The following is a 12,521-nucleotide window of genomic DNA, read 5'->3' on the forward strand; positions in this document are numbered from 1 at the left end:
AGAGCTGTATTAATAACCTAGACTAGAGACTATAGACTAAGAGCATTTTAGCTAAGATTAAGCAACAATTTCTAAAGAAGAACATTAACTCTCTTATAGTTAACGCCTAGTTTAGCAACCTAAAGGCTCTAATTAGTGTAGAGAACAACGCTATTTTAGTTTAGCTTATACTAGACTCTACTAGAAGCCTCTAAGTAGATAACGTAGAATAATTCTAGAAGCTTTTAAGCATCTTTGCTAAAGACGAATTAGACTACTACCTACGTCTAGCGAACCTAAATTAATGCAACAACACTATTATAGCTATAACTATTTCTAGAGTATTCTTAGAACCTAAGAAGGCAGTATCTTACAATCTTTCTAAGGTTTAGAAGAAGATAATACTGCGAAGACCTAGTAATAATTACATCTCTTATCTCTAAGGTTATAAGAATAGAATAGAATACTCTTTAAGCTATTAGGCGCTAAATAAAAAGAGAGTTATCTAATTTAGCAAAGAAGATAATCTTATACAACTAGATAATAGAGTATCTAGAATACTATAAGAATAATTAGAACTAAAGCCTAAGATAACTAATAAGTAACTAAGAAAGCGTAAGATTGTTAATAAGCTTAAGCCTAATGCACAGGCTATAATCTGTAGTATTCTAGGCACTTTAATTCTTCTTTAGATTAGTACTCTTTTTAGTAACATGCCTAAAGTCTACAAAACACTATTTAACTCTAACTATACAAATAAGAAGCTAGATAAGCTTAAAGTTAATGTTATAGAGACGTTAAGGTAACAGGCTAGATAAGAGAAGCTTTAAGAAGAGAAAGAAGAATAGAAGTTTAATAAGCTCTTAGGCGCTGTAGTTAATATAATTACCTTTAGCACTCTCTCTAACTACGTACTAGTAGAAGTAGAAGCTAGTAGAGTAGTTAACTACTACAGCCTAAAGGTAGAACACTAGACTAACTAGAAGATTAGCTATGTACAACAGCACATTATTATAGATTAAGGCTAAGAGTATAACTCTAAAGACGTAGATTATAACTACCTAAGAGATAATTAAGCGTATAACTAACTAATAGGTATTAAGCACTTGCGTTAAAACTACCTAAAGGTCTCTATTAATATTAGAGGGAACTCTTTTCTCTGCCTCTTAGACTTAGGCACTAAGCTAAACACTATTAAGAGAGAAGTAGCTAAGAGAGCTATATTACTAATTATATTACTACTAGGTAGTATAAAGGCTGCTTAGATAGTTACTACAAATAGAAGTATAGTAAGCTTTGTAGATATTATCTAGAGTGTCTTTATTATTATAGGCTAGATTAAAGTCTAAATAAACTTCTTTATTATAGAATTCTACACTAATCTAATTATTCTAGGCAACTCTTTTCTAATAGACGCTTAGGCGCGTATTAAGTATGCAACTAATAGATTAACGTACTATTATATCTTTAGCGCAGATAGCTAAGCTAATACAAGATTTATATATACTAGAAGTAATAAGCTTATAGCTTCTAGTCTTTATACTAGACCTACGTTAGAAAAAGGCATAGAAGTGTAGTAGCTAGCGCTACACTCTAGTACGTAACTAAAGAGCTAGTAGACAGCGCAGCGTACGCGCATATAAAGGCAGTAAGTATAATAATAGAGAAGGTTAGAGACAGCAGACTAAATAGTAGTTAGATACCTATACAACTTATTAGTAAATAGGTTCTATAGAAGAAGCGTAGAGCCTCTAGAAAAGATCTAACAGCATACTTATTAAGATTAAATAGTAAGTTAATAGGTCTTAGGCCTAATAGAAGCCTACTAATAAGAGATAATAAAGGCCTATATATTTTTAAGATAGAAGACGTTAAAGAGCTATTAGCCTAACTTCTAAGTAATATTGTAGAGAGTATTAGTAACAAAGACACTGCAAAATAGAGTAAAGCGTTCTTCTAGGCAAAGAACCTAGCTAAGGTAGATAAAGGCCTTACACTAAAGGTTAATGTAGTTATAGTGTTACGCGAACCTACGCGCCTAGCTACTAAGTATATAGTAAGTTAGCTAAATAACGCTTAGATTAATAGAGCTTATAAGCGCAAAGGCGTTAAGATTAAACCTATAGATAACTCTAGCTAACTAACGCAACCTATTAAGAGGCGGTTAGACTAGAAAGAGAAGGTAGTAGTAAAGCAAATACCTAATACTAATAGCTAATTAGCTCTATTTACTAAGTATTTTAAGCTATAATACGCTGCATTTCTCTAAGGCACTTAAATAACACCTAAACGCATTTTAGAGATAAAAATCTTATTAGAGTTATTACTAGTAGAGAAAGACATGCTCTTAGAAGTTCTCTACTAACAAGAAGTAGCACTAGCCTAGAACTTTAGAGAATCTAGAAGAGTTAGTAAAGACGTTATTCTTCTAGTTGTTATTAATACAGTACTACATTAAGCCTAGAGAGCTAACTAGTTCTCTATTCTAAGAAAGCTTTAGTAGGTTATAATTAACATAATTTAGAACTACATTAATAAAGGTACCTTAGAGTTATATAAGAGCTAGTATTACAACCTATAGTTCTTAGTTACTAAGAAAGATAAGAGGTATTACCTAATTAATAATGCTTAAAAACTTAACAGAGTTATAATTTACAACGCTAACTTGCTACCTAATTCTAATAAGTTTTTAGAGAAATTTGTAGAATGCGTTATTATAAGTCTATTAGACTTCTTCTTAGAGTATAACTAAGTAGAACTATACAAGAACTTAAGAGATATAATAGCCTTTTTAACGCTATTAGAACTTATATAATAATATATACTTCTAATAGGTATAATAAACTCTCTAGCAGAGTTTGTACGTATTATAATAAAGATTTATAAAGACTATATCTCTAATAGGTATATACTATACCTTAATAACATGTATATTAAGAGGCTAAAGAAGCGCTACAGCAACTATAAGGTAAAACTAGGTATAAGGTAGTTTGTCGCTAAATACCTTTTAAACATTAATAAAGTGCTTATAGACATTAAGCGCGTAGGCGTAATAATATTAAGCTATAAGTCTAACTTCTACTACCTCTCTATAATTATTATTAGCTATTAAATTAATAAGTATAGCTACTACCTTAATAAGAAGAAGGTTAATAAGATTACGCGTTAGCTAGATTATTACAACACTAAGAAAGTCTAAATATTCTTTAGAATCTATATTTACTATAGAGTATAGGTACTAGGTTTTACTATTATTATAGCCTCTTTATTTAAGCTCCTCTACAAGAATGCACTATTTAAATAGAGCCTAGAGTAGAAGCAGGTAATAGAATATCTTAAGACAACTCTAATAACTACTCTAGCGCTAGTTTCTATTAACTATACTAAGCCTATCTAAAAGATTATCCTTATAGTTAATAGTAGTAAGAAGAGTTAGAGTGTAGTTATTATGCAGCTTAACCTAAACAGCTATTATTACCTAGTACGCTTTAAGAGTAGAGTTTAGTCTACTACTAAGAAGAATTAGAATTTAAGTAAGTATAAATATAAGGCTCTTCTACTTACTCTAAAGAAGTTTTAGTTCTATATCTATAGAGTAAACTTCTAAGTTAAAATAGATATAAAGACGCTTATTGCGCAACTCTAATAAAGCGTAACAGATCTCTCTAGAGCTCTAATTACTTAGTAGCTTATACTTCTTAATATATAGAAGTTTAATATTGTCTATATAGCTAGTAAAAAGAACGTTGTAGCTAATACTCTTTTAAGAATACCTAAGCTAGATAGCTAGAAGCTGTCTAATAAACCTAAGAAAGATATAGAAGACTTTATTAATGCGCACCTAAATACAGTTTAGCTTATCTTTAGTAAAGCTCTAGCGCACGCGTATAGAACGTACTAGGTAAATCTTTTTTTTAATAATTAACTACTAGTAGATAGCTATAGTAATAAGTTATAAGTAATTATAGGCTAGCTTCTATTTCGCAGAAGGCCTAAGTATATATCTACTACTAAGTTTTATAAGTTTAAGAAGAAGGCGCTCTAAATAACTATTAGAGAACAACATCTCTTTATAATCTTCTTAGAAAGCTAGCCTCTACAAAGAGTAGTAGACTTAATAGATAAGTAGTATAAGATTATTAGATCTCTCTATAATAAGTCTAGCTACTAAGGTAAGAAAGGTACCTAGCGCAAGGTGTAGGCACGCTACTATTAGAAAGAATAGTATAATTAAGTTAAATAATATGTATAGTCTTACTCTAAGTGCTAATTGTATATATTAGTAATAGTTTAAGAAAAGCTTTAGCCTACAAAGCTACTAATAGTACTATTTATATAGATTACTATTAATATTATTTATATGCCGCCTAGTTATAATAGCAAGAAGTTCCTTATTATTGCCTAAGACTACCTTTTGCAATAGGTTAAAGCTAAGGCCTTAGCTAAAAATAACTTAAAGAGTATTTAGAAGTTTCTACTACATAATATATTTTGTTAATAGAGTATTCTACTTAAGATATTAGCTAATAGAGGCTCTAAGAACAAGGGCCTTATTAAAGAACTTTAGAAGTAATAGAGAATTAACAGAGTTATTTTAAGCGCCTACTACTCTTAGAGACAGAGACTTATTAAGTAAGAGCACGCGCCTATTATAGCTACTCTAAAGAAGCTTTCTAGTAACTAGGTAGATAACTTACCTAACGTTCTATAGGCTAACTGCACAACTATTAAGTAATCTACAAACAAGACACTAGCTTACTTAGTCTTAGGCTAGCAGCATATCTTGCCTATTAAGCTATCTATTCTAACTTAGTAGACGCTTCTATAGAATAACGTTTAGAATATACTTACTTTTCTTATAATATAAGCCTGCTAGTTTAACTATAGAGATAAATAATTTAAGAAGTCTATTAACTGCACTATACGTCTTAGGTATAAGAATAAGAACTATTTTAACTAGTTAAGAGTTTTTTAGCTAAGTAAGCTTTCTCTAGGTAATCTTATTCTATTAAGAGACTCTTTCTACAAAAACAACTAATCTACGCTTACTAAGTTTCTGCCTAAGTAGAAAAGGCTATTTTGCATTTACAGCGTTAATAAGAAAGGTTAGTATTAGTTAGAAGAGCTTAATAGTACTTCTTTCTAAAGTTATACGCTAGAAAACTGCCTAAAGGCTTTTTACTAGCGCATAGTAGTAGATCTTACTAAGATTAATAGGCTAGACTACGCCGCAACTATATTCTCTACTAATAAAACTAATAATGTAGATTAAGAAGTAAGTAGTAATAATAATAATAAGACGCCTAAACAGCCTACGTATAGCTAAGACATTCTAGATACTCTAGAGTTAACTAAAGTTTAAAGAAGCCTATAGCTAAGAGCTTAACTAGACAATTAGTTAGTTAATATAGAAGAGAAATAAAATATAGAATAGGTATTATCTAGACCTTAGTAATTGTTAGCAGTTATCCTAATAAAGAAGCTAGATTTTAACTAGAATAAGTATTAGGCATATATATTACAGGTATAGTTTTAAGTAGTTTTAGATATATATATATTAAACGCTATAACTAAGCTCTAAACTATGTCTACAAATATATATAGAGAATAGCTACTATTATTGCAGCCTATAACTAAGCAACGTACCTACTTCTTACCTTTCTTCTTCTTCTTACTAGAGGTCTTCTAGACTAATAAGCCTTTAGACTTAGATAGAGTAAGAAATTTATTACTCTTATTATTATTAATATCTATAGCCTTAGTAGAAGGCGCAGTAAGCTTATAAGTGCAAAGAGTATATATAGAGGTAGATAGTAGTACTAGTTTCTTTATCTTCTTAATAGAGGTAGACTTTATAGTACTCTTAGAAGAAACGCGCTTACGCTTAGAAGATAGTAGAGCTAGAAGACTCTTTAGAGTAGCTATAGCCTTCTTTAGCTAAGTAAGCCTTAGCTTATAATTCTTCTTAGAGATACTCTTGCTATAGTTACTAATATCTAAGTTCTAAAACTTCTTAGTAGAGTTATAATTACTATTACTAACTAGCTTCTTAGAAGCACGCAGAGCCTAAACTACAGAACTCTTCTTATATAACTAAAGTGCGCTTAGGCTATTAGAGCTATTAAGAGAAAAGAAAGGTTAGAATAATTAACAAGAGAGGCGGAATGCTACAGAAGGCTTATTAAGATCTACTAGCTTAGTAAACATAACCTTCTTACTAGAGAAGTTAAGCTAACCTAAGAATAAGTTAGCTATTATACTAATACTAAGAAAGTAGATGTCTAAGAGGTAGTTAGAAACTTATAAGTAAAAAAGCACTAGAGTTCTGCGCTCTTTGCGTAGTAATTAGTGTAAGTTCTCTATAGTATTAGAAAGCTGTTTAATATAACTAAGCAACACAACTTAAATAGAAGCTTTAAACTACGTTTGCAATAGCTATACATTTTATTATATCTACTAAGCTCTTTATTCTTGCCTAAAGCTAACTTATGCTTAATTGCGCTAACAAGATAATAGTATATAAGTGTAGTAATAAGAGGCTTAAAGACAATTTGCTTATAGTTTATACTAAGAGAGAAGAACTTATAGAAGAATAAATAGTTCTTAGATACGTTTAGAGGCGCTAAATTAATTTTGCGCTTAATCTAAGGTTTTTTACTCTAAGTTAGAAAGTAGGCTGCTGTAAGAACTAGTCTAGCTAGAGTTTCTAAAGTGTTAAGGTTAATAATATATCTATAGAGGTCTTTAACCTAGTTAATAGTAAAGTTAGCGCGCAATATATATATTACTATAAAAGAATACAATATTAGCGGAATATCTTTTAGAAAGCAAGAAAGAAAGACAGTAGACTTACTCTAGCTAATAACAGCATTAGAGGTAGAAATACGCTTTAGTAGCTTATGCAACTCTGCTACCTAATTACTAAGAGCTCTAGGTACTAGACGCTTTTTTATAGGTAACTTAGAAAGAACTTTAGACTTAGAAGAGCTAGAGCTCTTAATAGAGAGGCTAAATTTCTTAATATTAGACAAAGTTTTATAGTAGTTAGGCAGTATAGTAGAGCGTAAAGTGTTCTTACTTATAATACTCTAAAGCGCCTAAAAGGCGCTTAGTGTGTTATTAAAGTTAAAATCTATTTGCGTAATACCTAAGAATATCTTAATATTAATCTACTCTTAAAGGCTAAGAAGAGATCTTTTATTATTTAAAGTAGAGAAGTTAAAGTTATTAAAAGGCTGCGTGTCTAGCTTATTAAACTTATTAGCACTTATAGTTATAGGCTAAGTAGCAATAGTAGCTAAATAGTTCTTAGTATTAGGCTTAGTAGTTATCTTGTTAGTAGAAGTTAGCTTAGAAGTAGTAGCCTCTAGCGCAGTAATAGTAGACGCTTGCTTAGGCGTAGCGCGCAGAAGAGCTTATAGAGTAGTAGAGTAGGCGTTATTAAAGTTAAAGAAGATAATAGACGCGCTCTTAATAATAGGCTGCTAGATAGTCTTACCTTTAGGTATAGTGTTAATAGAGCTAAAAGCTATAGTAAGAATACGCGTAGAATAATAGTAGTAGTAGTAGAGTAAAGAGTAAGAAGAGGTAGAAGAGCGCGTAGAAGAGTATAAGGCAGTTAAAGCGTAGAAAGAGTAGAAAGTAGTAATAGAGATATTATAGAAGAATTTACTTAATATATTTACTACCTAAAAAGCTATTAAGCCTATAGTAATAGATCTACTTTTCTTACAAGAACTGCTACGCGACACTAGATTATAACACTAGAATTTTAAAGCTAGCTAGCATATAATAATACTCTTAGAATATATTAGTAATGTAAGAAGAATATTATAATGCTGTAATACAGAATGCGATACATTTAGAGTAGTTAGAAATTTAACTAAAGGCTGCTTAGCTAGAGCTATAGCAAAACTCTAACTAGATATCTTAAGTAGGCGCTTAGATTAGTATCTACTAATAAGAAAAGGCTCTTAGATAGGCTAGAGAATAGTTTTAAGAACCTTAGAAATAGATCTTAACTTTACAAAAGAATTATTTTAATTTAGAAAGATATTAGAAGATCTTCTATATAATTATAAAGGCTGCTAAAGCTATTACTATTAGTACTTCTTAATTGTAGCTTAGAATCTAGTATTATTACAATAACTACTAGAAACCTAAGAATATTATAATAGAAAGATTATGTCTAAATAACATTTAGAACCTAAGACTAAAAAAGAAGAGACCTTCTTTCTTTTAAGTGTAGAAGAGAAGTAATATAGGTTTAGCTATTACAATATTATAGGTGTAAGAATGTAAGATAACAAGAGAAGACTTAGAAGTATATTATAATTTTATTTGCTATAACTATAGAGTAGAATAGATAGACCTAAGAGTTAATTAGAGAGAAAAGAGACTAGAGAACTACCTACGCATAGAAGAGCTAGTAGAGCTAGAAGTTATAGAATTAGTAGAAGTTAAAGAAGAAATAGGCTTAGTAGTTCTAGTAGAAGTAGTAATAGAAGTAGCAATAGCAGAAGCCTTAGACTTAATAACATTATTACTAACAGCATCTACCTTATTAGCGATAGCCTTCTTAGGCTTAGGCTACTTGCGAGGTTAACTACAACTACTACCTAGAACCTAGATAGAAGGAGAAACAGTACAAAGAGCGTAATAATAAGGTTTTCTAGTTAGTGTAATAGGCTTAAGAACACTAGCAGCTAAATAGCTATTAGGCCTAATAGAAAGCGCAGCGTCTAGAGTAGGCTAGCTAGTAGATAGATTAGACTTTGTAGGTTAGCTCTAACGCTTAGCAACAGTTAACCTAGACTTATTATTACTCTTACTAAGAATCTTTAAGCGCAGTAATAATAACTAAATATAAGTTGCGCTAGTAGAAGTAGAAGTAGCCTTAGTATTAGAAGCCTTCTTAGGCGAATCGCAGCTAAGATTCTTTAGGCTTAGTTAGAAAGCTAAGTTGTAACTAGCGTTAATATTACTTAAATAGTATCTATACTAAGTAGCTATACTGTCGCTAGCCTAGGTAAATAAGGCCTTATTGCCCTCTTTAGATATAGTAGTTAGCTTCTTACTAGCCTTAAGACAAGTAAGAATGCCCTTAGAGAGACTAGTAATTATATTAGAGGTAACTATAGACTTAGCAGCTATAGTAGACTTAAGGCTACGCCTTACTACTTAGGTCTCTAGAAGAATATATTAGTAAAGATACTAGAAATAAGAAAGTAAGTGTCTAAAGAACAGTTAGCAACTTACTGCAAAAAGAGTAGACCTAATAATTACTATGCTTTAAGTAATTAGTGCAAACTCTACTCTTTATTAGCTAGCTATTAATATAGACCTAGATACACTAGCTAAACATCTTTCTATAATTTAATAACGCACACTAACTATAGATAATAATCTTAATAGAAGAATTCTTAACTAAAGAATTAATTATACTAACTAACTTAGCGCTAAAGTAATAAGACAGTATAAGCGCCTCTATGTTAGAGTTAAATAGCTAGCGCGCAGACTTATTGTCTAACTAAAAGAATTTACTAATAGTTATCTCTAGATTAGCTAAGTAGAAGTTGCTATAAGCGTTAACCTGTATATTAGACTAATAGCTTTTCTAATTAGTAGCTAGAATAGATAGAGAAGGCCTAAGCATATGTTCTACGCTTTGTAAGGCATACAAGTAATCCTATATATCTATAGTAAAGCTAAGAGTAATAATATAAGCTCTCTAGTTAGTTACTAATAAGGTAGAAGATATTAGAATAATGTTTAGTTAAAAGGCTCTAGAGAAGAGAAAAGACTTACGCTAGGTAATATACTAATTATAACTAGAGTTAGAAGTTTTATACTTATATAACTTCGCTATACGCATACTATGCCTACCTTCTTTAATAGCCTTAGTTAGAGTAAAGATAGAAAGGCGTAAAGACTTACTCTAGTTCTTCTACTTCTTAGAAAGGCAAGACGTAGGCGTCTAAGAGGCTTTTATTAGAGCTAAGTTAGGCTAAGAAAAGCTAGCAGAGTTAACGTTGTAGACAGAGGAGAGCAGTAGAGTAGTATTAGGCACGTTAGTTATAATAGTATTAGTTTAGCTAACACTAGCGCTAGTCTTAGCTTTAATTAAGAGCGTAGTCTTAGGCAGAGTAGGTAGAGTAGGTTTAGCTAACAGCTATTTAGGCGCACGCAAAGGTTAGAACAATAGAGCAGTATTATTACTAGTACTCTTAGTTATAGGCTAAGCAGTAATAGCAGTAGAATTGTCTATAGCCTTAGGCTTAATAGTTATCTTATTAGTAGAAGTTAGCTTAGAAAGCGTAAGCGCGTGCGTAGTAATAGCAGCAGCTTACTTAGCTGTAGTAGACTTAAGAGTAGGTATAGTAGTAGAGGTAGTAGAGCTATTATTAGCCTTAGATATAATAGCTAGCTTAGCGGCGAGCTTCTAAGTGTAGAAGGTAGATATAGTAACTAGTATAGTGTCTGCAGTAGCTAACTTACCTTTAGAGCGCTTAGGTAAAGCTATAGTAGAGAAAGAAGGTTAAGATAGAGTAGAGTAGAAGAAGAGAAGAAGATAGAGAGAGAATAGTAAAAGGCTACGCGCGTAAAGGCAGAGTTAAGAGTAGTAATTACTATATATAAGAAGAAAAGTTACAATATTATTATTTTAATAGCCTAGTTACTAAGCGCTAAAGAGCTCTTAGGTAAAAAAGTAGAGTAACTAGCGCATAAGTTCTAATAGCAGTGTAGTACGTATAAACCTTCTAAAATATCTTTATAGATATACTAGCGATATACTAGAGATAATAGAATATCTATTAGAGAAAAGGCTAATATTATAGAGGGTTAAGCGCTAGACAGGTAGGCGCTATAGAAAAGCAAAGATTAAACCTAAGAAAGATATAGATCTAAGCCTAAGAGATTATTAGCTACTAACATTAAAAGTAATTAAGACAAGGTTTAGAATATACTAGAGAAATAGAGGAAGAGGCTATAGGCTAGTAGAAGAGATTAAATTAAAATAAGAAGAGTAATAGAGAGAGATATACTAGAATAGAAACAGCCTAAAGAGATTTTGTATTTAGATTTCTAGGTAGAAGTTTAGCGTATAGTATATTTAGATTAAGTAGATAGAATTTAGTAATATAATAGGTAGAAGAGAATATCTAAGAGCTATTTTCTTGTTTATACTTAAGAAGAAGAGAAGGCCTTCTTCTTAAGTGTAGAAGGAATGTAGTAGTAAAACTAGTAACATAATAATAAGCTAAATAGCTATTAGGCTTAAGAGTTAGTGCGCTAGAAAAAGCTAGGTCTAAACAGCGTTTAGACAAGAACAACAACAACATATATATACAATACACTTAACTGTATTAAGCACCTATTCTAATAGAGATACTTCTAATCTCTCTACTATAGTAGAAGTAGTAGAATTTCTAAGATCTCTAAAAGAAATAAGCTATATATATACTATCTATTTTCTTGTAGAATAGGTATTATAAAGTCTTTCTATTATAGTTATAAAATATAATTCTACGTAGTAGTGTAGTTAGTAAAGTCTAGACGTAGATACTAGAAAGACTAAAATCTTAGAATAGAGAGCTAGAGAGATATTAGAAAGAAGAAAAAGCAGAGCTAAGCGTGCTAGAAGAATAAAATAGAAGAGAAGTAATAGTAAAAGAAAAAGAATAGAAGAATAGAGCTCTACTTATATAACCTTATTCTCTGCACTATATTTTATCTAGTAGATATTAGTAGTTACTAGAAAAGAATAAGATTTTAAATTAGGAGTTTAGAAATATATATTTTTACTCTTTTCTTTAGGTTATAGCTTAGTCTATTAATTCTTAAATAGAGTATAGAGAGGTTTAACTCTAGCGTAGCTCTTTATTTTATACTACTCTCTTTTACGCTAATATAGCTTATTATACTTCTTTACTTTCTTATAAGAAGTTTATAGAATAATCTTAGAAGAGATAGAGAATAGAGATAAGGTATTGCCTTTATTACTATAGTTATCTATTAGATTAATAAGGCCTTTAGAAATAGAGTAGTTATCTTTATTATTACTATTAATACGCTTAAGTGCCTTTTTATCTTCTTACGCAACTTTAATATTACTAGTCTTAATAGTATCTAGAACGCTTTTACTAGTTTTAAGTGTAGTATTATTATTTTTACTAAGGTTATCTATAGTAGTATTAGTACTATTACTGCTTAAGCTAAACGCGCTTAAAATCTTAATAGCTAAAGTAGTAGCTAGTTAGATAGCAAGGTAGTTTATAATATAGCTATAGATTCTAGTAGAGGTTCTACTAAAAGCAAAGCTAAGTCTAGAAGGTAAAGTAGTTAGTATAAAGTAAGAAAGAAGCTAAAGAAGAGAGAGTAAAGCTTATAAAGTACAAGGTTTAAAGTAAAAAGTAGGTAGGTAGGTAGTAGAATATAGTATATAAACTAAAAATTAGAAGCTAACTTTGCGCTACTTAAGGTAGCTACTAAGAAGGTAAGAGAGAAAGCTTATAGATTTAGAGGTTATAGCTAAGAGTAAA

This window comes from Alternaria metachromatica (genome assembly GCF_023757995.1).
Source record: "Alternaria metachromatica strain BMP 0045 chromosome Unknown scaffold_37, whole genome shotgun sequence".
Taxonomy (NCBI): Eukaryota; Fungi; Ascomycota; class Dothideomycetes; order Pleosporales; family Pleosporaceae; genus Alternaria; species Alternaria metachromatica.